The sequence below is a fragment of the Orycteropus afer genome, unplaced genomic scaffold (assembly GCF_000298275.1).
Source record: "Orycteropus afer afer isolate SDZICR_OR568_19922 unplaced genomic scaffold, OryAfe1.0 scaffold00043, whole genome shotgun sequence".
NCBI lineage: Eukaryota > Metazoa > Chordata > Mammalia > Tubulidentata > Orycteropodidae > Orycteropus > Orycteropus afer.
In genome coordinates, this window is record NW_006921630.1 from 15,036,730 (window position 1) to 15,062,110 (window position 25,381).

The following is a 25,381-nucleotide window of genomic DNA, read 5'->3' on the forward strand; positions in this document are numbered from 1 at the left end:
TTTGGTGAAAATATACACAACAAAACATTCAACATTTCAACAATTTCTACCTTTGTGATTCCATAACATTAGTTACATTCTTCAAGTTGTGCTACCTTTCTTGATAACCTTTTCCAAATTAACATAAACTGACTGCCCCTGACCTTTTCATCTAACCTTTGGAGTTGCTGTTGCCAATTTGATCACATGCAGATCGTTCTTTAAAAAAGCACAATATGGCGTCTGACAGTGCAGCGATTTCCCCTCGCCTTCTCGTCTTGCCGTGATGGACAATGCCTGCGAGTCGCCCACAGACAAAGGTGGAAAGACAGGGGAGTCAAATGAGACACCGCCGCTCCACTGGGTCCCAGAACCACCAACATGGAAGGAATCCCGGAGGAAACAGACGGGAACGGAGATGGTGACTTAAAAGAAACTGCGGTGGAGGAAGGCGAGCTGAAGAGTGAGGACTTCTCAGATTTAACAGCAGTTGAAAGGGAAGACTCAACATTACTTACTCCAGCAGCAAAAAAGTGAAAATAGATACTAAAGAAAAGAAAGAGACGAAACGAAAGTGGATGAAGATGAAATTCAGAAGATGCAAATCCTGGTTTCTTCTTTTTCTGAGGAGCAGCTAAACCGTTATGAAATGTATCAGCAGTCAGCTTTCCCCAAAGCAGCCATTAAAAGGCTGATCCAATCTATCACTGGCACCTCGGTGTCTCAGAGTGTTGTTATTGCCATGTCTGGTATCTCCAAGGTCTTTTTTGGGGAGGTGGTAGAAGAAGCACTGGACGTGTGTGAGTAGTGGGGAGAAATGCCGCCATTACAACCCAAGCATATGAGGGAAGCTGTTCAGAGGCTGTAGTCCAAGGGGCAAATCACCAACTCCAAGCACAAAAAAATCATCTTCTTCTAGGCCAAAATGTAGAAAGGTCTGTCACTGAAAGAAGAAGTACTAGTGCTAGTCTTCCTATTGCATGAGACTTTCCACACTGGTGCTTCAGTATATCAGTCACCAGATTTGATCATGATTTTAATATTTTCCTTAAAACCGATTTTTGTCAAACCTAGAAGATGGCATGCAGCCATGATTCATACTTGCCTTGACTAACTATTGGGAGCTCCTAGGCATTTTGAGGCATTTAATTCTTTCTTGGCTAGTTGAAAGAAGAAAGGTGCATGGGCCTTGAGCGTTCTCTGGACAATAGAGTTGCTTTCAGAGAGAGAAAACCCTTCCAAGAGAGCTTTTTGATGGTTCACACTGAAGCCTGGAGTTGGTATGATGCAGGTTGTTTCTTAAGTCTGGTTTTAAGTAGATGAAGCAACCAGAAACTTTTGACTTGTGATACACTACCATGAAGGATGCAGTAGTAGAAGAGTTGTCCTTGTAAACATCTAAGATTCTCCTAGAGATTTTGGTGTGTTAAACTGTTTTCCAACTCACCATAGGTATATTCGTTTTTTGATTGGAATGGAGAGACATTCTTTTTTGATGTCAGAGTAAAACTGGTCTTGACTTTCTTTGTGAAAATTTCAGTCCTTCTCATTGTCTGCTTGAATCATTAAAATGTTATCTCATGAAAGAGCACTTAAAGCCTGTTTAGAAATAAAAGGCTATATAGTTTGGGTTCCTCTAAAAAAACAAAAACAAAAACAAAAAAAAAAAAAAAAAAAAACCACACACACATACAATATTCAAAGCAAACATTCTTTACTAATTAACCTATTATTTGGTTTAAAGATGACTATTCAGAGGATAGTTTCTTTCTTTAATTAAATTAATTTATTTATAGTAATTTGGGTTAGCATTTACGTAGACAATTGGATTTCCATTCAACAATTCATACACGTTTTGTTTTGACACTGGTTGCAGTCCCCACAATGCAACAGTGGGCCTCCCATGACCTCCCATGGCCTCCTATGGTTACCATTTCCTTTCGTCTTTCTTTCCTACCCCTTCCTGCCTTCTGAGTTTTATCCCTAGGTGAATGCTGCCCTTTTGATCATGTATGGTTGATCTAATGAATGTGTACCTCCCTGGCATGCACAGACCTTATAGGCCTGTCTGTCCGTGGCTGAAAATTGAGCCGTAAGGGTGAGTTCAGTTCCAGACTTGCAGGGTGTCTAATGTTATGTTATGTTATGTTATGTTATTTGCTGTCGCAGGGTGTCTAAGGGCCATACATAGTCTCAAGGGTTCCTCCAGTCTCTATCAGACCAGTAAACTTGTTCCTTTTTAGGAAGTTTTGAGTTTTGTTCTACATTTTCCTCCAACTCTATTTAGGACCTCCTATTGTGATCCCTTTCGGAGCGGTCAGCAATGGTAGCTGGGTACCATCTGGTTCTACTGATCTCAGAGTTAAGGTGGCTGGGGTTCATGTAGTCCATTAGTCCTTTGGAATTATTTCTTCACATCTTTGATTTTATTCACTCTTCTTTGCTCTGGATGGGGAGAAACAAATAGTTGCACCTTAGATGGCTGCTCATAAACTTACAAGACCTTAGTCACTATTCACCAAGGTAGGATGTAGAACATAGTCTTTATGGACTATGTTTTGGCAATTGACCTCAGTGTCCCCAGAGACTATGGTCCTGAGTCTCTATGCCCAGTAATTGATTCCTTCAAGGTATTTAGTTATGGCTAAGAAGTTTTCATAACTTTGCCCTCCAGGGGATAGTGTCGGTTTAAAATTTAAAGTTTAAAGATTTCCTTACAGCAATAGTTACAGGGTTAAAGTCTGGAGTCCATGGGAGTTTCAAATTCTGTTCCACATTTTCCTCCTATTGAAGATTTTATAGAAAAATAAAATGGTAGCTTGGCATCATCCACTTCTGGTCATATGGAAAAGGAGGCAGTTGTCCATGGAGGCAATTAGACATCTATTCCAGTTCTTCCTCCTATTCCTGACCCTCTTCTTTCTCTGCTGCTCATGGCAAATAGGGACAAATTGTTGTACCTCGGATGGCCGCTGGCAAGCTTTTAAAACCCCAGATACTGCACAATGAACTAGGAAGTAGAATAGAAGCATTACATACACTATTACGCCAATTGACTGGAACGGCCCACAAAACCATGACCTAAACCTGTGAACCAAGAAAAAAATCCCATAAGGTATTTACATACATAAGCAGGATCAGCAGCTGCTCTTTTTTTGTTGTTATTACTGTTAAAAAACCCCAAAAACACAGCATTTGTCAACTGAAACTTTTTCAGATGTATGTTTTAGTGATATCAATTACATTAATTGTGTTGTGCAACCATTACCCTAATCAATGCCAGATTTCCATCACCATAAACAGAAACTCACTACTTCCCAAACAATGACACCCCCCTCCCCCCACCTTCCTACTACATTTCACATGAGTTAGTAGTCAGGACTTTTGATTGCAAATGACAGAAAGTAACCTGAACTCGAGTAGGCAAAATAGCAACCATATTAGCTCATGTAACACAGCTGCCAGAAGGGCAGGAACCAATGAGCCTGAGGATCTGATGGCATTAAAGAAAGGACTCACTTCCCTGTACCTTTTATCCTTATTTCTTTTTGCATGCTGACCTCATTCTTTCAAGCCTGTTTTCCCAACAAGGCTGGTATATACCCACCTTCTCTATCTGAATAAAAGGATGAGTTTTCTCTGGACCCTAATTAAAAAATCCTGGGAGAGAGGCTCATCTTTGTGGCAGGGGGTAGAAACAGTATGGCTAACGTGTAGGGTACTGTAATTGACAGCCATCATCAAAATTGCATAGTTGGTATAGAACAGAAGTTCCTCCAATGATGTATGATGTAGGGTCACCAAAGCAAATAAGCAAACACTCTGGAGTTCCTGGTTGTTGCAAATGGTTAATGTACTTGGCTATTGACTGAAAGGGTGATGGTTCAAGTCCGTATGAAGATGCCTTGGAAGAGAGGCCTGGTGATCTACTTCCAAAAAATCATCCATTGAAAACCCTATGGAGTTCAGATGTACTCTCACACACGTGGGGTCACCATGAGTCAGAGTTGACTCAATGGCAACTGCTACATTTGAATGCCTTTTAAAAGAGATTAAAGCAGGTATGAAGTGCTAAACAACAGACAGAAGTCTATTGTCAATTTTCAGTTTTACAAATATCAATTACTATTCTAGGTATCACAAAAGATATGAAAATAAAGAAGAGATAATCTTTACCCTCAAGAGGTTTATAATCTATGAAGGGAATAGAAAGTACACAGATAATAATGATTCAAGAGAGAATATACTAAACGTCACCAAAAAGATGCTCTTGAGTTCAGTGCAGTGGGAGAGATCATATTGATTTGAACTTATCAGAAAAGTCTAGGTAATTGGATTGGACTTTATGGAATGTTAAGATTTTGATAGACAGAGATGGAACTTTGGGCATGCGTTAAGAAGACACCCCATCTAGCTGATACCACATGTGGAGATGTCTTACTTGGGAGAGGTATGCAGAAGGTGTTTGGGAACTGCAAAGAATCTACCTGCAAATGGAAGACATGGCTGAAAGTTTTGGAGGTTTAATTATGGAGAACTTTAAATACTATATTAAGGAGTGTGTATTAATTAAAAAATGCACTGCCGTCGAGTCAGATCCGACTCATAGTGACTCCTCTTTGGATTTCCGAGGCGGTATCTCTATGGAAGTAGATTGCCCAATCTTCTTTTTGAGAAGTGGCTGGTGGGTCTGAACCTCCAGACTTCTGGTTAGCAGCCAAATACCTTAGGCACTACTGCATCAGAGTGCCCGTGTACTAATTGGTCTATAGCTAATAGCATAGCAAGGAGTCCTGGGGGTGCAGTTGGCTGCTAACTGAAGGTTGGTGTTTCAAACCCACACAGTGGCTCCACAGGAGAAAGACTTGGTGATCTGCTTCTGTAAAAATTACAGTCACAAAAACCCTATGGGGTAGTTCTACTCTGTCACGTGGGGTTGCTATGAGTAGAAATTGAATCAGTGGCACCTAATAGCATGGCAGTATCTGGAAAGAGAATTAAATTAAGTATCAGCTGCATTCTTCCTGGCAACATCTCTGATGTTAGAATATGTACAAAAGACTATACAAAAAGCTGGCAAATATAGCTTAAGATGAGAAAATTAAGCAAGAAGATAATTTTAAAAATATTAGATGTAAAATAAGGTAGTATCTCTCAAAGTGTGGCTTCAGGGCTAGCAGCATCAGTATCACTTGGAAATTTGTCAATAATTCAAAAGCTTGGGCACACCTCAGAATTACTGAGTCAGAATCTCTGGGAGTGGGGTCCTGCAATCTGTGTTAAAGTCGTCCAGATGATTCTGATGGATAATAAGCTTGAGAACCCAATGTATGATGGTAGAATGAAAAGTGGCCTCCCAAAAGATACTCATGTTCTAATCCCTGAAATCTATCAATGTTGTTTTATTTGGAAATACATTCTTTGCAGATGTGATTAAAGATTTTGAGATGAGATTATCCTGGATTATCTGGGTGGCCCTAACTGCAAGACAATATACCAAATCTGCCTGGTGCTCAGAGGTTGTATTTCTACATAGCTAGGAGATCATTAGGAAATGGGCACCAATAACTAGTATTGATTGCTCCATAAACATCATGTCCTTCCACTCACAGCCTGTACACATGTTAGCTCTTGGAAAGTAGCTTTTATTACTTACAAGAATCAGACAGCATACAACTGAAAACTTTCCATAATGAGCAGTGCCCCCTCAAGAACTGTCTGGGCAGAAATGATGACTCTTTTTTGCACACCCCACTTTTTGCCACCGGTGAGGGACTTAAATGGGAACCTACCTACTGCCAGTCTCCCTCTGGCCAGCTAGGTCCATTTAGGTAGATGGTAAGTGTGTGTTATGTATGCTTCATGTGCACCACAGCTGAGGAGACTAACAACTTCCTCTCCGAGCTATTTTAGCCTAAGTGACTAATTGCAACCCTGCTAACAAACATCCTTCTGCATCATGCCTCCTTAACTTCCTGAGGTGGTTAGCCCAGAACTGTATCTTTTTAATCTTGCTAATAAATGTCAGGCCTCAGTGGAGTGTGGTAGTTTGTTCTAAGGCCTAATGATGCCAAAAAGGAGAGGAACAGAGAAAACCATGACTGCCCGTCTTGTCTGAAGGATTTGCTCCTCACACAATTCAACAGGCATTTGCTGAGCATCTATCTACTGCATATCTAACTGTGCTCATTAATATGAGGGAACACAAAGAACGTCCTTGACCTCAGAGCATTTACATCTCCAGTAGGAAAGATTAATGTACTAGACTGCTAGATAAAAGGCTGGCTGTTCAAGTCCATCCAGAAGCATCTTGGATGAAAGGACTGGTGATCTACTTCCAAAACATTATCCACTGGAAACCCCATGGAGCACACTTCTACGGATACACATGGGGTCCCCATGAGTTGGAGTTGATGTGATGGCAAGTGGCTTTCTTTCTTTTCTTTTTTTTAAAATTATGATTTGAGTGAAAATCCACAGAGCAAATTCACCTTCCACACAGCAGTCCACACACACCCTATCTCATGACATTGACCACAATCCATCCCAATGCAACAGCTCCCCTCCCACTTCCTCCCGACAGCCATCTCTTCCCTGTGTCCACCCCCCATACACCCCCACCTCCTGAGCTCTCTCCCTGTGCACAAACAGCCCTTCTTTCTCCCATGATTGTTCTCTCCAAGGAGTGTATGTACCTCAGGTAAATGTTCAACTAATATGCCTGTCTTTTGTTTGCCTGGAAGCCACAGGAGTGGGTTCAATTCCAGACCTGAAGGGCAGCTAGGGGCCATAGACTCCATGGGTTCCACCAGGCTCTATAAGACCAGCAAACCTGGTCCCCCCCTTTTTTTTTTCAAATGATTTTGAATTTTGTTCCACATTGTTCTCCCTCTCTATCCAGGATCTCCTACATAGATCCCCCTTGGACTGGTTGACAGTGGTAGCCAGGCACCATCTAGTTCTTCTGGTCTCATAGTCGTATAGGCTGCAGGTGGTATGATGTATCAGTTGCTAGGACTAATTGTTTCCGTGAATCTTTGGTTTTCTTCATTCTTCTTGGCTCTGGATGAGGAGAGACCCATCGTTGCATCTAGATGGCTGCTTGCAAGCTTAGGTGGCTTTCTGTTAGGAAGGAAAGGCTTGTGTAAAAAATATAAATATATATGAGAAAGAATTTTTTGAAAATGCCACAATGTGGGAAGCTTCACGCAGAAAAACCTTGAAAAGTGGATCTGATTCAGAGAAGAAAGGTGGAAACGCATTCTAGAAGGAAAAAGTGTGTGTGTGTGTGTGTGTGTGTGTGTATGTGTCTGTGTGAGGGTGAGTAGAGGCTGAAATAACACATGGGTCCAGGAGAAAATGATAACCTGAGCTGATACAGTGTATGGGTCACTGAGTAATTACAGATAGACTTCCTTGTGCCTGTCCAGCCTCAGAGAGATACACAGAAACTGAGAATCTTGAATATTTCCAGTAAACATTGCACTCTAATAAAGTAAGGGAAAATCAGTAATCATGTTTAAAAATCAAAGCATAATTTAAAACATCCTCTCATTCTTTCCAATTCTCCTATTCTAGTCCCGTGGACATCCTCTGTGAATTTACAAGTCTGATGGTGTGTTTTCTATGTTTTCATTAGGGGTGAGTGCATGCACATGTGTGTATGTGAAAATGTATTTGAATACCTGACCATAAAGTTCCTTTTAGGAAAAGGAGTGTCTTTGTTTAGGGAAATATTTTAGGAGTACAAGGACATAGTCTGTAAGGAGACAAGAAAACCGAAGTTATGTTTACATAGCACAGTGATAGGAATTTGGGAGAAAGGATTAGCTGGGGAAAGAGAGGAAGGCAGGAATAGAGAAAGAAGGGAGTGAGCATAGGAGACCAGACCCTATGGCAAAAGAGTAGCTGGTAAGAAACTCCTGGGACCAGGGTAGTTGAAGGACTTTTAAGAATAGGGATATTTGCTTTATATTTTCAAGTTGGTTTTGGTGCTTCCATGAAATCTTCTCCATTGCCTTGAATCTTCCACAAAAGTTAGTTACACCTAAAACTTGAATGAGTGAGATTTTGGGGGAAGTAAATAAAGTGAGGGGTGTGTGTGAAGGGCTTAGGGCCATGTCCAGCATGGGGCAAAAGCAGTAATAGCATTTGTGCAATGGCAAGATGAGACATAGAACAAAGCTGGACTTAGTAATAATGGAGAGAAATCCACCTCTGGTGGTGCTGTGGTTGAGGCATTGGATTTTTAACCAAAAGATCGGCAGTTCGAACCCACCAGCTGTTCCACAGGAGAAACATAAGACAGTCTGTTTCCCTAAAGATTCACAGCCTTGGAAACCCTATGGGGCAGTTCTACTCTGCCCAATAGTGCCACTGAGTTGGAATAGAGTTGATGGCAGTGAGTATTACCCACCTACACTCCCTTATCCCTGAAGAATTAGGAAGTTTACTGGGGTTTCTTCTTTATACAGGATGGTGTTCCGGCCAATTTCATTTGAATCGTACAGGACATGGTGACCTCTGCATATATCTGGGTTAGTTACTTACAAAGACATTTCAGTGTCTGCTTCACTGAGCTCTGCTGTCACAGCAGAAAGGCCTTTCTGTTTGCTGAAAATCATCAGGCAAGTGAGCCAGTTCCTGGAGGAGGAGGTAGAGCTATATTGGCAAAGGCGTAGAGTCTCCAGAGACTGACTCAGGTTTGGCTTCTCTTGGCTCCAGAGTTTATTTTCTTTTTACCAAGGGATTAATCATGGCTTCCAAATTGGTCGGCCAGGATGCCAGCAGGGCTGGTTAAAGACAGCAAAATGCTGGGGTTGGGATTTTTCCATGCCCTGGTAAGTGATGTTCAGTAGGAAAATGAGTGGATATGATTCCTCCTTTACAGCTGAGGGTCTTCTAACTCCTTTAATTCATTCCCCTGTGTTGGCATTATGCTTCAGAACCCTTCTCTATAACAATCGAGGTGTTGTTGTTGTTGTTGTTATGTGCCGTCAAGTCAGACCCGACTCATAGCGACCTGTCCTTGGGTTTCCGAGGCAGTATCACTACGGAAGTAGATTGCCCCATCTTCCTTCCAAGGAATGGCTGGTGGGTTTGAACCATCAGCCTTCTGGTTAGCAGTCAAGGCCTTAGGCACTATGCTACCAGAGCTCCCACAATCGAGGTAAGATGCCTCAATTATTATTATTTTTTTCTTGGTCAATGTAAGAGTGAATTCATAGTGTTTGACTAATCAGATTTGGTGACTATTTGAATTAATATGACAACTATTTAATAAATGACCAGTAAGTGCTAGGGTAGGAACTCAGGTGGTGTAGTGCTAAGGCATTTGACTGCTCACCAGAAGGCTGGTGGTTCAAACCCACCAGCCACTCCTCAGAAGGAAGACTGGGAAATCTACTTCTGTAGAGATCCTGCCTTGGAGACCCAAGGAGGGGTTGCTATGAGATGAGTCCAACTTGACGGTAGTGAATTTGGTTTTTGGTTTTGGAAGTGCTAGGCTACGGAAGCCTGAATTTGATATTTCTAGGGAGGTCAGGAACTCTTGACTGCCTGAGTTAATTCTGACACATAGCAACCCTATAGGACAGAGTAGAACTGCCCCATAGGGTTTCCAAGGTTATAATCTTTCCACAAGCAGACTGCGTCATTTTTGTCCCACATAGCAGCTGATGGGGTTTGGGGGATCAAACTGTTTACCTTTCAGTTAGCTCCTGGGTGTTTAACCACTGTGCCACAAGGGCTCCAACAAACTTATTAGAGCACACTTTTTTCAGTATATTCATATATAGTCAATGAATCAACACAGTGTGTTCTTGAGTCCTACAGTGACCTCATAGGAGAAGTCTTTACAGGCTGAGGCAATTATGTTTTTAGTATCATTTGTTGAGCTATGTACCATAAATATAGCTTGATTGTTTTGCACTTGTGGGAGCTCTGATAGTGTAGTGCCTAAGGCATTTCACTGCTAATCAGAAGGCTGGTGGTTCAAATCCACCAGCCACTCCACGGAAGGAAGGTTGGGCAATCTACTTCCATAGTGATACCACCTCAGAAACCCAAGGAGGGGTCATTATGAGTTAGATCCCACTCAACGGCAGTAAGTTTTCTTTTTTATAAGTACCCAGACAGATCACATTTTCCCACTGATGATAAAGATGCTCTTGAAAACACTATAGTTGATTTTTAACAGAGAACTTGTTTTCAATTAGATGGAATTACTTTAAGTAATTTGTGATTATTATACTTTAGGATTTAATGTACCAGGTATTTTCCTTTATATTGACAAGAATAACCTGAAACTGGAGAAAGTTATATTAATCTCACAAAGAGATTTACATTGTGAAAAGAAACATGTGACAGATCTGTCATGCTATCTTTTCATTTATCAGCCTTTCTTTCGAAGTCGTAAAGCAAATAGAAAAAAGAAACAGCTTATCATATGATAAGTCATATTGCTTTTTGTACCCTGATTAATGTCCATCACTTCAATCCTTTGCTTTACATAAATTTGTGTACACAACACGTATGGACTAGCATTACTCTAATAAGTGCTGTGCTTAAAAGATAGATAAATAGAAAGATAAATAAATAGAGTCATAGAGAAACCAAAAAACCAAACGGGTGGTTGTCAAGTTGATTTTGACTCATAGAGACTCCATGTGTTTCAGAGTAGAACTGTGCTCCAGATAGTCTCCAGTGTCTTGTGATCTTTCAGAAGTAGATTGCCAGGACTTTGTTTTGAGGTACCTGGGTGTAGATTTGAACTACTAGCCTTTCAGTTAGTGTCAACTGCTTAACAATTTTTGCCACCTGAATCTCCCTTTCTCACTCAGCTCCTGAACCCCACTGCTGCCTGATATTCTACTACTAATATATTATTCCACTGAGTAGTAACAGTTTGTTTCAGTTATGTTTTGTGTATATGTTTCAGTGAATTATTACGCTACCATAAGGAATACTGATGATCAGGAAGTATGGTATATTCAAGGGGCATATTTTCAACTCTGTGCCACTCATCTGCCACTTAAAATTACTGGGAAAGAGTGAAGCCAGTCAAAAGTCCATGCAATTCCCACTAACAAGATATAGGACACTGAACAACAATGGTAAATATCAGGATTATTAGTTTTGGACTGTGCTTGGAGAGATTATGAGTACACAAGTGAGTACAAAATTGGCATGTAAACCTGAATATCTGAACCTGGGTTTTAGAGTTAAAGAGTCTAGATACCAATCACTTTATGGGTTTCCTGAACCATTGGCCTTTGTAATAATTAAAGAAAGTGAGGATGGGACAATGTTAGGGCTAGAAGGCTTCTGTGATATTTTCCTTAGAAGCTCAGCTAGATTGCTTCAATTGAAACTACTTGAAAAAGCTGTTTGAAAAAGCTACTAGAATGGCTGGACAGTCATAGTGGTGTCCATGAAGGCAGAAGAAAACAGGATTACCAAGCTAAGTCAAAGCCTACTAAAAATAATATTGAAATTCAGAGTTAGAAAGAGCCTGCTTGAGAAGTCATCGGGCCTACCTCCCCAACTGCTCTATCTCTTTACAGCTTCTCTTAACAGTGACTGTCCACTTGACTTGAACACCTTCAGTGACATGTTGTTGTTGTTGTTATGTGCTGTCAAGTCGGACCCAACTAATAGCGACCCCTCCTTGGGTTTCCGAGGCAGTATCACTATGGAAGTAGATTGCCCCATCTTCCTTCCAAGGAGTGGCTGGTAGGTTTGAACCGCCAGCCTTCTGGTTAACAGTCAAGTGCCTTAGGCACTATGCTACCAGAGCTCCCTTCAGTGACATGGAATGACCTTAAATGCTCCATTTGGGTAGTAGCTTTTGTAAGCATATTTATCCATGCTCTACACTTATAAAAAAAAAAAAAGGACATCCCTTTTAGCCTGGTAGCCAAGCAATCTTTTCCTTCTAGCTATCCTTGTATGAGATTTTCCTATTTTTAAAACAAAAGGACATGTTAGGTATAAGAGGAGGGTATAGAATTGCAAACTAAAGTCCTGACTTTAAGGACATTGTAGTCTAGTAGAGAGAGGTGCTAACACACACACACACACACACGCACACACAGCTGTGAGGGGTCAAGGAAACCTCAGAGAAGAGATGTATATGAACTTAGCCTTGAAGTATGGGTATAATTGATACACTTTTCTGAGAGTAGCCTAGAAAATAAGCAAGAATTCTACCACATGGGAAAATAACTAAATAGGATTCAAGTTATTTGCTTAAGGACCCCATTTCCCAGGAAGCAACATTGGGGAGCTTCCCATTTAAGGACTTGTTCTGGAAATGTAGATAATTGTATCCTTAGATTTTTTGAAGATGTTGGTAGTACACTTTTTCAAAAGAAGATTTCTACTAAATGAAATTTCCTGTCTCTGGAGTAATTTTTTCCTGCCTAGAAGAAAGGAAGTGAATAAAGCTCCAGAAAACAACCTTAAACTATATGTTTTGAAAAAGTATCCAAAGAAAACATTTTCTAAGGGTGCTTTTGTTCAGAAATAATAACTGACACACATATACACACAAACACAATGAAAGAAAAAAATGGTGAGCCACCTAAATTTTGTCCTAGAGTGTAGGAATGACATCTAAGAGGGAGAACCTTGACATATTTGACTGGCAGAGGCTTTGACATCTTAAGTTATTAGCTTTGTGTTCTTCAGTTATGGGTTGCTCATGGCCTTAGCGGAAGCTCTCTTGCCATCTTCCCCCGCTCCCACTGGACTAGTCCAGGCCTGGGTCTGCATTGCCTGTCTGGGTTTGCTTACTGGGGATAGAGGAGGATATAGGGCCAGTGGCTGTGCTATGGCTAGAATGCTCAATCTTTGACCGCTGACTCACAGGATGACTGGGCCAGCTCACTTCCTCTGCTGATGTTTCTGTTCCTTTATGTACAGTGAAGCCCTTGCAGCCTCATAACTTTTCCCCATGCCAGGGGAATGAATGTGCATACTAGTAAGTGTGCTTTGAGATAAGAATGAAATGGAGATCCGTTCTTCTATGTTTCATACAAAACCCAGAATCACTTTCCTTCCCTCCCATTACTGTTAGCGTTGTGGGAGATTCCATCAGAGGTGAATAGCAGTTTTCTCAATGTTGATTTTCTTATTGCAGGGTGAGAACTGAATCTTGAGCTAACCAAGTTATATCCCCATACAGACTTACCTTACTCACAGCTACGAGAGCAACTGGGCCAATTGCCAGAGAGCTTATTTTACTTATATGGCCTCCCCAAACAGGGGTTTCTTCCTTTTTAAAGAACTTTTTATTATGATTTGGGTGAAAGTTTACAGAACAAATCAGTTTTCCAGTCAAAAATTCACACACATTTTGTTTCATGTCATTGTTTGCACTCCCTTCAATGTAACATCACTCCTCCCACTTCCTCCCTGTGTTTCTTGTTTCCAATCCTTCTCTCCAAATTCTTCCTGCCTTCTGAATTTTGTCCTTGGACAAATGCTGCCTTTTTTTTTTAAATCTCAAATGGTAGATTTTTCTAAGGAGTGTGTACCTTCCTAAAGTTATTCATCTTGTAGACCTGTCTATTGTTTGACTGAAAATTGAGCTACGGGAGTTAAGTTCCAGGGCCAAAGGGCAACCAAGGGCCATAGTCTCAGGAGTTCTGCCAGACTCTGTCCAACCAGTAAGCCTGGTCTGGCTTGAGTTCAGTGCACAGAATTGTTCTTATTCTTCTGTATACACAGAGGTGCTTTGCTTTATGCTATAGGCTGTTTATTGGATGAGTTTTGTGAATATCAGTGTTAATAAACAAACTTTCTTCCTCAATTGAAATGACTGATTTAGGACAATGTTTTCTTTGTTTTGAGCTGGACTTCTCAGGTCAGGGTAACAAAGTAGGAAGAGCACCAAAAAAAAAAAAAAAAGAAATAGGAGATTTAGCTTTGAGTTCTGGTTATACCCCTAATTAGCTGTGTGACTTTTGGCAAATGATACTCTAAAGTACCATGGCTCTATGGCATGGCCATGTGGGGCCTCAGCTTCCTTACCTTTAATATTTTTGATTCGGATTAGATGACTTTTATGGTCCAGCTTGCCGACTCGATGGCAAATAACAACAACAGCAACATGGAATTCTAATACAATTGCACTATAGATTACTGCAATTGGAGCTTTAAATATCTTGTTTTAAGTTTTTCCATAAGGAGTTTATAGCAACAATCTCCTACTATTGGGATTTATTCTGAAAAGTGACTATATGAAGGTTATACAATAGTCACATATTTTAAAAGGAGATTCTAAACTATAATTATAACTTGTCTTTTCTAGTAAAATATTTGACCATATATTTCCAGCATATTGATAAACATTCTGTACAACCTGGTCCTGCATAACTTTGTAGCCCCCAGACTTTTCCCCGCTCACTTTCTTGGTGATTTTATCTACCTTACAGGTTTAGATACCATCTATATGTTGATTCCAATAAATTTATATATGTATTCAGCCCAAACCTCTCTCCTAAATCCAGGGCTCAGATATTTCACAGTCTGTGCCATCTCCACTCAGATATCTAGAGATACTGCAAGCTCAATTTGTCCAACCTGGAACGCCTGATCTCTGTCACCTTCCCAACCTCCTTCTCCCATAGACCTCCCCATCTCAGTGTACAGCAACTCAGAACTTGCAGTGACTCAGGCCAGAAACCTGAGTGCTATCCTTACTTTCTCCCTTTCTTATGTAATCAACTTAATGCCAACTAATTGTTCTCCCTGCTTTCTGCCCTTGTTCTCTTATGAATCATTCCCCAACTGGTAGCTAGAGTGATCCATTTAAAAACAAAGCCAGAAATCATGTTTCTGCTCTGCCCAAAGCTCCTTAATTGCTTTCTGTATCACTCAGAGCACAAGCACAAGCTTGAAAAATCTTGGCCCCTGTAACATTTTCAATTTCATCTCTGCTTCTCTCCTTTTTTTGCTTACTTTGCCCCTGCCACATTGGTCTCCTTGCTTTTTGAACTTGCCAAACATACTTCTGCCTCAGGGCCCTTGCATATGCCATTCCCTGCACTACAGTGTTCTTTCTGTGAATATCTGCACAGCTCAGGAGCTTCACCTCCTGCGGTTCTTTGTTCAGGTGCTGTCTTCTGTCTAAATTCTCTCCTGAGGTGCTCCCACCACCCACTGTCCCCTGGCATTCCCTATCCCCTTTTCTATGTTTTTTTTTTTTTTTTCCTCTATAACTCTTGTCATCAACTAATTTAGGATTCCTCAATTTTGGCACTATTGGTATTTTGGGCTCGGAAGGAAGGTTGGGCAATCTACTTCCATAGTGATACTGCCTCAGAAACCCAAGGAGGGGCTGCTGTGAGTCGGATCCAACTCCACAGCAGTGAGTTTGGTTTTTTGGTTTTTTGTTGAGAGTTTCCCTGTGCGCTGCAGGATGTTTAGCAGCTTTTCTGGTTTCTCCCTACCAAATACCAATAGTGGACCCCTCCCCCGACCAGTTGAAGAAACCAAAAATATCTTCAGCCATTGTCAAATGTCCCCTGGGGTACAAAATCATCCCTGGTTAAGAACTACTGATTTAATACAATATGTATTTTATTTATTTATTTGATCATTGTTCCTCCCCTCCCTACCACTTGAATGTGTCCTTTATGAGAATAGGAATTTTTGACTCTTTTATTCACTACTTTGTTCCTTGGTTCACTTTATTTATTTATTTATTGCTTTATTTTAGTTTATTCACTGCCTTGCTCCTACCTTGTTTGTCTGTGTTCATTGAGCTCTGGCCACACCGGACTTTCTTCTGCCACTTGTATATGACCAGCCCATTTTCATTTTCTCACCTTTTTCTCTCTGTTCCCACTGCATGGAAAGTTCTACCCACAGGTGACACATGGGCAGACCCCATCTTGTTACTCAGGTGTCTCTTCAAATGTCACTTGCTTAGAGAGGCCTTTCCTGATCACCCAGTCAACATTGCCCTTCTTCCCATTCAGAGTTGCTCTCTATAAGGTTACTCTATTTTAGTGTCTTTATTACATTTATCTTTGAAATGACCTTGTTGGTTTATATGGTTGGTTGGTTTCTGTCTCTCCCCTTCAATGAATACTCCCTGACTACTGGATCTTATCTGCCCTGTTCATCAGGGTCCTCAGTGCCTAGTACAGTTCCAGGCCCATAGTTTGTGGAGCTATTGAAAGCATAGCTCCCCCAACCAATTTTGGGGTAGAAGAGATTTTCAATACTTAGAAGTTAAGGGTTGTTCTGTCAGGGTTAAGTTGCAAAGAAGAGAACCCACTCTATCTAGTTTAAGCTGAAATGGATTAATTACAGGATGTGGTTCACAGAATCATTCAGAAGGCTGACAGAACAGACTCAAGGTTGGGCTTTCACGACAGCCTTGAATGCTACACACTGAGTGGACCAGGAAGGGAGACTGCTGTTCTACAGTCAGGAGACCTGTAGCTGAACTGAGAAGGTGACATGCCTGCTGCTGGCAATGGCACCAACTCCATGGCCAGGATTAGGAAACCAGTGTGAGAAGGAGGCCAGCACTATCATGAACTATCGTGATCAGGAAGCTGCCCCAGAAGAATAGGATACCGCCAGTCTAGTGTCAATAGCAGAAAGAGCAAAAGCTGCAAAGCTTGTCCTCTACCTCATTTGCATCTTCCCTATCCCATGCCAGCCCATCTGATTGGTGAGGCAAATTAAAACTAAAACCCTGGCTACCAGGAGGTCTGCGAGATGTGGGTTTTAGTTTTCCAGTCTCTGTAGCCAGCACAAGAAGACACTTTGGAAGGAACCTGGACTGAATGGTGAGGGGCACTCCAACATACACAGGTGTGGTGATAGACAACTGATTAAAACAAAATGAGCTAATCTTGTTGATCATTTCTGCTTTGTAATGACTTCACACTAAAAATAAGCCAAGCAGTCTTTTGAAGATGATACTGGTGGGTAAATTAATACAATTTTAGGAATACTTGATTTTCCCTAAAGATATGACTGTATAACCTTGTGACTAGAAACAGCATCACCATTCCTAAAGATGAACCAAGCTCAATAAAGCCATGGTCTGAGCTCTTCTGGGGAATGAAACTATTTGTACCTAATAGCTTTATAAGAAAGTATGAAGTCATTCAGCCTAGACACCATTTTTCACAACTGGTGATGCACATCTTTTCCAGCATTAGGGCAGTGCTTAAACTCAAGCCTTTGCTGTTAGTTGCCGTTGGGTTTGCTACAATTCATGGCAACCTTGTGTACAGCAGAACAAAACACTGTCCAGTGCTGTTCCATCTTCACAGTCATTGGTATGTTTAACTGCATTGTTGTGACTACATTATAATTCTGTTTGAATCAATTTATGTTATATTTTCTAGATACATAGTAAATGGAATCACATTAAATAGTATTTTTGAGGTCAAAAACCTTAAGGAGGACTTAAGTTGCACAGAATCTCAGATTGGGTAGTTTTGTAAAAATAAATTCAGGGAAGGAAAAGTATATAATCTTTCCTGGTATTGGCAAAGAAAAAAAATCCATTATTTGATTTCTTTTTTATTATTTGAAATCCATAGACATATATTTATTTTTATGAATCTGTTTATTTTCATAAAATATACTGTATACATTATACTGGGATGCATACAACAATATTTTTTCTTTTCCTTAATTCATAATATTAGGAAGATAAAAGCTACAAGTTAGTATTATTCTTAACTTTTCATCTTCATGCTTTTCAATATAAGTAAAACCTCATTGCAATTATGGATGTTGTTGGTTTATCCATTTTACACCTTTTACAATCTAAGTTTAAGTGGAATCAATATGAAATAATTTCTTTCATTTAAAAATTTAAAAATATTTAGTTATACAAAAAGCTACTCATATTTAGCTATACAAAAACCTAAACAAAGTTTTAGAATGTGCTTTTAAGAATGGGATTTTATCAAATTTAGGAAACTTTAAAACTAGAGATAGCTTAAAGATTTCTTCATTTTTTCGTTCCAATTTACCTTGTGAGGACCAGTGAAAAACTAGTTACTGTTGCATCAACCCTGACTCATGGTGATCCCATGTGTGTCAGACTAGAACTGTGTTTCATGAGATTTTCAATGGCTGATTTTTCAAAAGTGATCATCAGGCCGTTCTTCTGAGGTGCTTCTGGGTCTATTCAAACCACAGCCTGTTGGTTAGCAGCTGGGCACGCTGACCATTTGCATCACCCAGGAACTCCAGCTCTTTCAATGGTTACTCTTTATTGAGTGCCTACTGTGAAGAGGCCTTGAATGTTTTCTTATTTAATCCTCACAGCCTTCCTATGAGTCATATTGGACACTAAGTCATATTGGAGTCAATGTGGACACTAAGCCTCAAAGATGCCAGGCTAGGAAAGAAGAGTCAAGAGCTGGGATTAGAAATGAGGATTTGAACACGCCTTCCCAACTTCAAAGCCTACTCCTTCTTCTACACCATTTATTCACTCATTCACTCGCTCAATTAATAGTCCTTGGGTGCTTACTACGAACCAAACATATACTGTTTTCTGGGGATTAATAGATGAGCCAAAAAAAAAAAAAGTACCATCCCTACCCCTGTGAAGCTGAGAATCACTATTTCATCCAGATTAGCTGCTTATTCTGAAATTTTCAGGTAAGGATTCACTCTCTACCAACACAGATAAGAACGTAAACTTTTTTTTTTTTTTTTTTTTTAGATGAGCATTTCATAAATAATTCCCATGTGAAAGAATATTAAAATTGATTACCAGGAATAGATTATATGTGTTCGCCTAGAGAGTTCTTGATGACTTCAAGATTAATGAAGCACAGAAATTCATTAGAGAGACTGATGCTTGGGGAAGACAAGGCTTATCTTTTACAAGAGGCAGAAGCAATGACAGAAATTGAATTTGTGTCAGGAAGTTTCAAGTATTTAAGATATTTTGTAATAATGTTTCTAGGGTACTAGAAGCTGGTGCACATTGGCCGACACTGCTCAGAAGCCATTATGTGCATCACAGCTTCCACCTCAATGCCTAGAGGGCCGGTAGGCCATCCACACAATTGCAGAGGACCAGGTCTATTAAATGTGTATGAATATTCTTCACTTCCGCACACAAAAATATTTTTTTCCTATTGGTAGATCGTCTATTGCCCTCCTTTTGATAGAGACACCAACCAAACCAAACATAAAACAGTTGCTGTGGAGTTGATTCTGACTTACAGCAGCTTCGTGTGTGTCAGAATACAACTGTGCTTCATAGGATTTTCAATGGCTGTGAACTTTTGTAAGTAGATTGCTATGGCCTTCATGTGAGGCACCTCTGGGTGGACTTGATCTGCCAACTTTTTGGTTAATAGCCAAACACTTAACCATTTGCACCACCTAGGCGGGATAGAAGCACAGGTAGAGGGTATATTTCACTTTGCACTTTACCATAAGAAAAACACCTCGAGGACAATCATAAATGGTTGGTATTCAGCCTCACTCGTGAGGAGTGAGTGCTATGGGGTGGCAGGGACTGTGGAACCCTGGAAATAATATGATTTGCCTAAACTGTTACTCAGCTCATGCTGATTATTGCCATGAAAGAGGGTGCAGTGGTGCCAGACATTTCAATTTTAAGAGAAAAACCAAAAAATTTGAATTATTTATGTGAAGTTGCCTGATTTAAACATTGCCAACTAATTTATATTTTAAAAGCTTTTGGGTTAACATTTTTAAAAAGATTGTCCAGCCTTCCCAGTTTGCCTGGAACTGAGGGGTTTCCTAGGATGTGGGGCTTTCAGTGCTAAAATGGGCAAATTGGGATGGTTGGTCATGGATGTGGAAGACCAAGGAAACATCTGTATAGGCTGAATCAAGCCTGTAGCTTGTGACTTGTGTTGAATAGGATAGCAAAGTAGAAAAGGGTACACACAGACATATTTTCAAAGGAGGGCGAAGATATTTTATAAAAGAGAAAGGCTATGTACATGCGTGGACCAGAGCATGACAAGTGTGTTTGCTTTTGTCCTCCCCCTATCAATGGCTGCAGCCAGGTTGCAAACAATTCCAATTAGCTGGCTGCAGTGCTGCTGTATCATTCTTTTCAGCTGCCCATACCAAACTTTGTCCAATCAAGAGACACACTGGGGAGAGAACTCTTCCTTGGAGAGTGGGAGATTCAGAGTGTAAAGGGAGAGGCTGAGTTTTCTGAAAGACTGCCTATGAACAATTAAAGGAAATGGTGAAAGGTTATTTGGAATTTTCTCAGATCCTAGTATTTTCATTTGACTTAAGTCAGCTGTGGCTGTCAGGGTTAATTTTTTACAAGCACTGCTTTAAAAAAAAAAGTGTTTATAGAAAAGTAGCATGGGAAAGGATCTTAAATACCACCTTGTCCAAATCTTCCAATGGGAAATTAAGGGTCAATGTCCCACAGCTAGTTAGTGCCAGAATAGTACAACCTGGGCTTGTATGGAATGACGTAGGTGTTGCCAGTGGAGAAAAGGGAAAGTAACACAGCTGTTCTAAGATGCATTTCCAGAACAATAAACACAGTTTTACGATATAAAGGAAAACAGCCATTCAAATCTAAACAACATCTGAAGTTATTTCATACTCTGCCTTTTGTTTATTATTTGATTCATTATCAAATGATAATGAATCACTGAGTGCTCATATTTCTGAATCTTATGCAAATTGCATAAAATGAAGGACAGAGAAACTTAAAAGAGAATCCTCTATCAGAAAGTCTACTAGGTTGTATCTGAGCCATTTCATGTGGGCAGTACACATTTCAAAATAAAACCCGATCATTTGCAAAATATAGACAAGGAAGCTTAAAAAAAAATCTTTCCCACCATCATTATCCACTGGCACATAATTAGCTTCATTCTCTAATTCCAGCTGCATCATTCCTTCGTAAGAGGATTCTTTTTGAAGTCAGAGAATGAACTCTGCAGTGAGGATATGCCTGTAGGCCAATATAGAACAAGTTAAAACAGGGCTGATTGTTATCTTATTACAGTTGCGTGCTGCACCAGCCAAAGAATTTACTGGTCATATTTACAGTCACATAGAGACATCATTAAGACTCACAAATTCCTTCTTTGAATAATTAGAATTCTCTTCAATTTTCCTTGCTCTATTTTTGACCAAAATTAAATACACAATTCATCTTTGTGTCTGTTTATGTAAATTCCTACGAATCTCAACAGAGTAACCTAGAGGTGATGGCTCAGAGTATGAATGTCACATCCACAGACCACATAGACCAGACTAAGTTCTTTCAAGACTCTGAGAGATCTTTGGAGGCTGGAGATCAGTGGTGACACCATCTTCATTGTGGATAGATTGTATGTAACCTATCAGAAAATTATAACATAAGCTTTGTGAACAGTTCAGGGTCAAAATGATCAGGTATAGGGGCCAGCACTTAATGAGTTTATGGTTTAAGATCAAACTGACAGATGCCGGACCGTTTATCATTCCCCCACTGCTTATATACTGGAAGGCTGGGAGGGAGGATGGGGATGCTAACTCCTGATACACGATTTTGGAGATTGCCGATATATAAAATGTGGTTGTTATTGTTAGGTGCCGCTGAGTTGGCTCTGACTCATAGTGACTCTATGTGCAACAGAATGAAACACTTCCCAATCTTGTACAATCACAATTGTTGCCATGCTCGAGCCCATTGTTGCAGCCACTGTGTCAGTCCATCTCCTCAAGGGTCTTCCCCTTTTTTGCTGACCCTCTACTTTAGCAATCATGATATCCTTCTCCAGGGATTGATCTCTTTGACAACATAACCAGAGTATGAGAAATGAAGTCTGGTCATTCTCACTTTTAAGGAGCATTCTGCCTATACTTTTTCTAAGACAGATTTGTTTATTCTTCTAGCAGTCCATGGTACATTCAATATTCTTTGCCAACACCACAATTCGAATGTGTCAATTCTTCCACAGTCTTTGTTATTCATTGTCCACCTCTCACATGCATATGGAGCTATTATATATATACAGAAATAAAAGTCAATAAAACACAACATTGTTTTTGTGTTCAGGCCAGACTCCCTGCTAGGACAAATCTCTGACGGGGTAGACTGGGTACTCTATCTCAGAGATGAGTCCTAGCAGTGTTGTTGTTGTTGTGTATTTTTACATGTGTGCCTATGTTAACACAACAAATATTTATACCCACTCTCTACTTTCCATGGTTAAGTTCAAAAGACCAGGCTGTTATATGAAAATTGGTGTCATAAATGGAGGACAACAACATCAGATCACAAAATGGAGGATGACTACATCATTACATAACTGCCAAATTTCATTGTTATGTAACTGCCAAATTACATTATAACATAACTGCCAAGCCACTGAGATCATGGCCCAGACAAGTTGACATATAACCTTAACCATCACAACCAGCATTATTACTCTCACCTCACACCCCAGCATTCGTTACTGTCAGACGTACATAGTTAATGTGCAAAATAGTTGGATAGTAGATTTTTTACTATTGTTGTAAATACAAAAGTTGGATAACAAGATAGTTGGTAAGTGAGGAGTACGTGTATTATCTCACATAGTTTCTGAGGGTCGGTAATCTAGGAGTGGCCTAGCTAGGTGTTTCCAGGCCAGGGTCTCTCAAGAGGCTATAATCAAAATGTTGGCCAGGGCTGCAGTCATCTGAAGGCTTGAATGGGAATGCAGGTTCTACTACCAAAAAGGTGGTGTAGCATTAGCTCAAAATGGCTCATTCATTTGGCTATTGACTAGAGACATTAGTTCCTTGCCATCTTGCCTTCAACATTTCTGTGGGGCTCCTTGGGTGTCCTCATGTCATGCAGCTAGCTTCCTTCAGAGTGAGCAATCCAGGGGAGAAGGTAGTACTGTAATTAACGTAGTTTTCTGGATTGAAGTCTTGATACTCTTACATCACATCCCTAAAAGCCACTGTAATTGGGGATAGTGTGGGACTGCCCAAAGGTGACTCATTTGCTTTAACATGGGGGGCAAAAATGGGAGGCATTGCTTGAGTATTGTGCTCTTTTAAGAACTATCTCTATGGGTTCAAATTGACAACAGCAACTCAAAAGATTAGACAGGAAACTTAAGGGGCAGTGAGTTTCTGTAATGGGGTAGCAACAGGTTGGAGAAACCCCTGTCTAATGTGTTTGGAAAAAGATGGTGAGAATGGTTTCACAACTTGAAGAATGTAATCAATGTCACTGAATTGTACATGTAGGAATTGTTGAATTGGTGTACATTCTGCTGCGTGTATTTTCAACAACAACAACAATGTAATAATAAAAAAGAGTTATTGGAAAGTGTGAGACTCAATTGGAAGATGGCTCTGACACTGAAGCCAAGGGAAGCCTCTTAAATAAATGACTTTCATGAATTGTTGAAGGCTGTGATAAATAAAATTAGCCCAATTTCTTGTTTTACAGATGGCAATTGGGGTCATGAGAAGTGAAATTCTGTGTAAGTACTTGGGAGAATTTACATTTAAAAGAGTCATTATGCTTAATTAACTTTCTTTGTGGATAAATTATCACAGTAGGATATAGATAGGCAATCTCTGGACTTCCCAAGCTTGTTGTGAACAAAGACAAGATAGTGGTTGGCAATGATGAAACTGGAAATCTGATTCATAACCATCTTTGAATCATGTGAATCTGAATGCAGAAAAAGGATCAAGATCATAAATTTAATTCTCCTACACATTAGTGGGATAATGGGTTGTTGAAAAGTTGTAAACAAAGTTTTTTCTGCACTGCAAAGTGTGTAGGAAAAGTAATTGAAAATCTAACATAACTTAACTTATGCTCATTGAGACCCATTCTCTCTTCTAAAATTAGGTTGATAATTGCCACCTTGTAGAATTACTGTGATGACTAGAAATAATATGTATTAAGGGGATGCTCAATAAATAGTAGCTAATTTTATCATCATCATTATCACTTAATTTTTTTCTTTAAGATGTTAAACATGTGACCAACAGCTCTGGTAGCATAGTGCCTAAGGAACTTGACTGCTAACCAGAAGGCTGGCGGTTCAAACCCACCAGCCACTCCTTGGAAGGAAGGTTGGGCATTCCTACTTCCGTAGTGATACTGCCTCAGAAACCCAAGGAGGGGTCACTATGAGTCGGGGCCGACTCGATGGCACATAACAACAACAACAACCAAGAGAACCCTAAGCAGCATCATGATAAATAGAGGAAAGATTGAAGTTGTCAAAGATTTCTTATTACTTGGTTCCACAATCAACACCAATGGAAGCAGCAGTCAAGAAATCAGACAATGTATTACACTGGGCAAATGTGTTGTAAAAGACCTATTTAAAGTGCTGAAGAGCAAATATGTCTCCTTAAAGACTAAGGTATGCCTAACCCAAGCCATGGTATTTTCAGTTGCCTCATATGAATGTGAGAGCTGAGTAATGAGTAAGGAAGACTGAAGAAGAGTTGATGCTTTTAAGTTGTGGCATTGGAGACAAATACTGAAAGTATCATGGACTGCCAGAGGAACTAACAAATCTATCCTGGAAGAAGGGCAACTGGAATGCTCCTTGGAAGTGAGAATGGCCAGACTTTGTCTCACCTATTTTTGTCATGTTGTCAGAAGGGACCATTGCCTGCAGAACGATATCATGCTTGGTAAAGTGGAAGGTTAGCGAAAAAGTAGAGGGCCCTCAATGTGATAGATTGACACAGTGGCTGCAATGATGGGCTCAGGTATAACAAGGACTATGAGGCTGGCTCAGAACCGGGCAGTGTTTCATTATTTTGTAGTTAGGGTCACTGTGGCACCTAGGGACTCCATGGCACCTAACAACAGCAACAACAGGAGAACCCTCATCCCTTTAGTTGTCAAAGTCAACTACTTTGAGGCTTGAAAGAGGCAAGCATGGTGATGAAGGGAAGATCCCCCAATTCACCGTAGCCATATAAAATAATGTTTCTTCTGAGACCACTTGTAGCAGCAGAATCACTGTTGTTTATTAAAAAATGCAAGTTCTTAGACCCTACCACACAACTACTGAGTCAGTGTATCTGGAGATGGGACCCTATAATCTGCATTTTTCACAAGCTAACCAAATGATTCTTGTGCCCACTAAAATTTGAGAGGCACTGCCTAAGGTGTTTTGAGATTTTATGGCACTCATAGAGGGCAATGAGGCTAAATTGCTCTTAACCAACAGTCTCCGAATACTTTTTTTATTGTGCATCTCCATCAGTAAAATCTTTTGTCTGTGTAATCGTAATAGTGTATATTTATTTATTCATAAATTAGTTTGTGTACCATTATGCAGATGTTTTATAGAGATTATAAAGCAAAACAGAAATTTAAAAAGATGTGATAATAATTTTATGCGGAAATCCTAATATTTTCTTCCTACATCTCAGTGGC

General features: G+C 40.1%; 1 pseudogene; it reads left to right on the forward strand.

Moving 5' to 3' along the window:
- The first annotated feature begins 265 nt into the window (after positions 1–265).
- Positions 266–898, forward strand: LOC103194299 (annotated as a pseudogene).
- Positions 899–25,381: the final 24,483 nt, after the last annotated feature.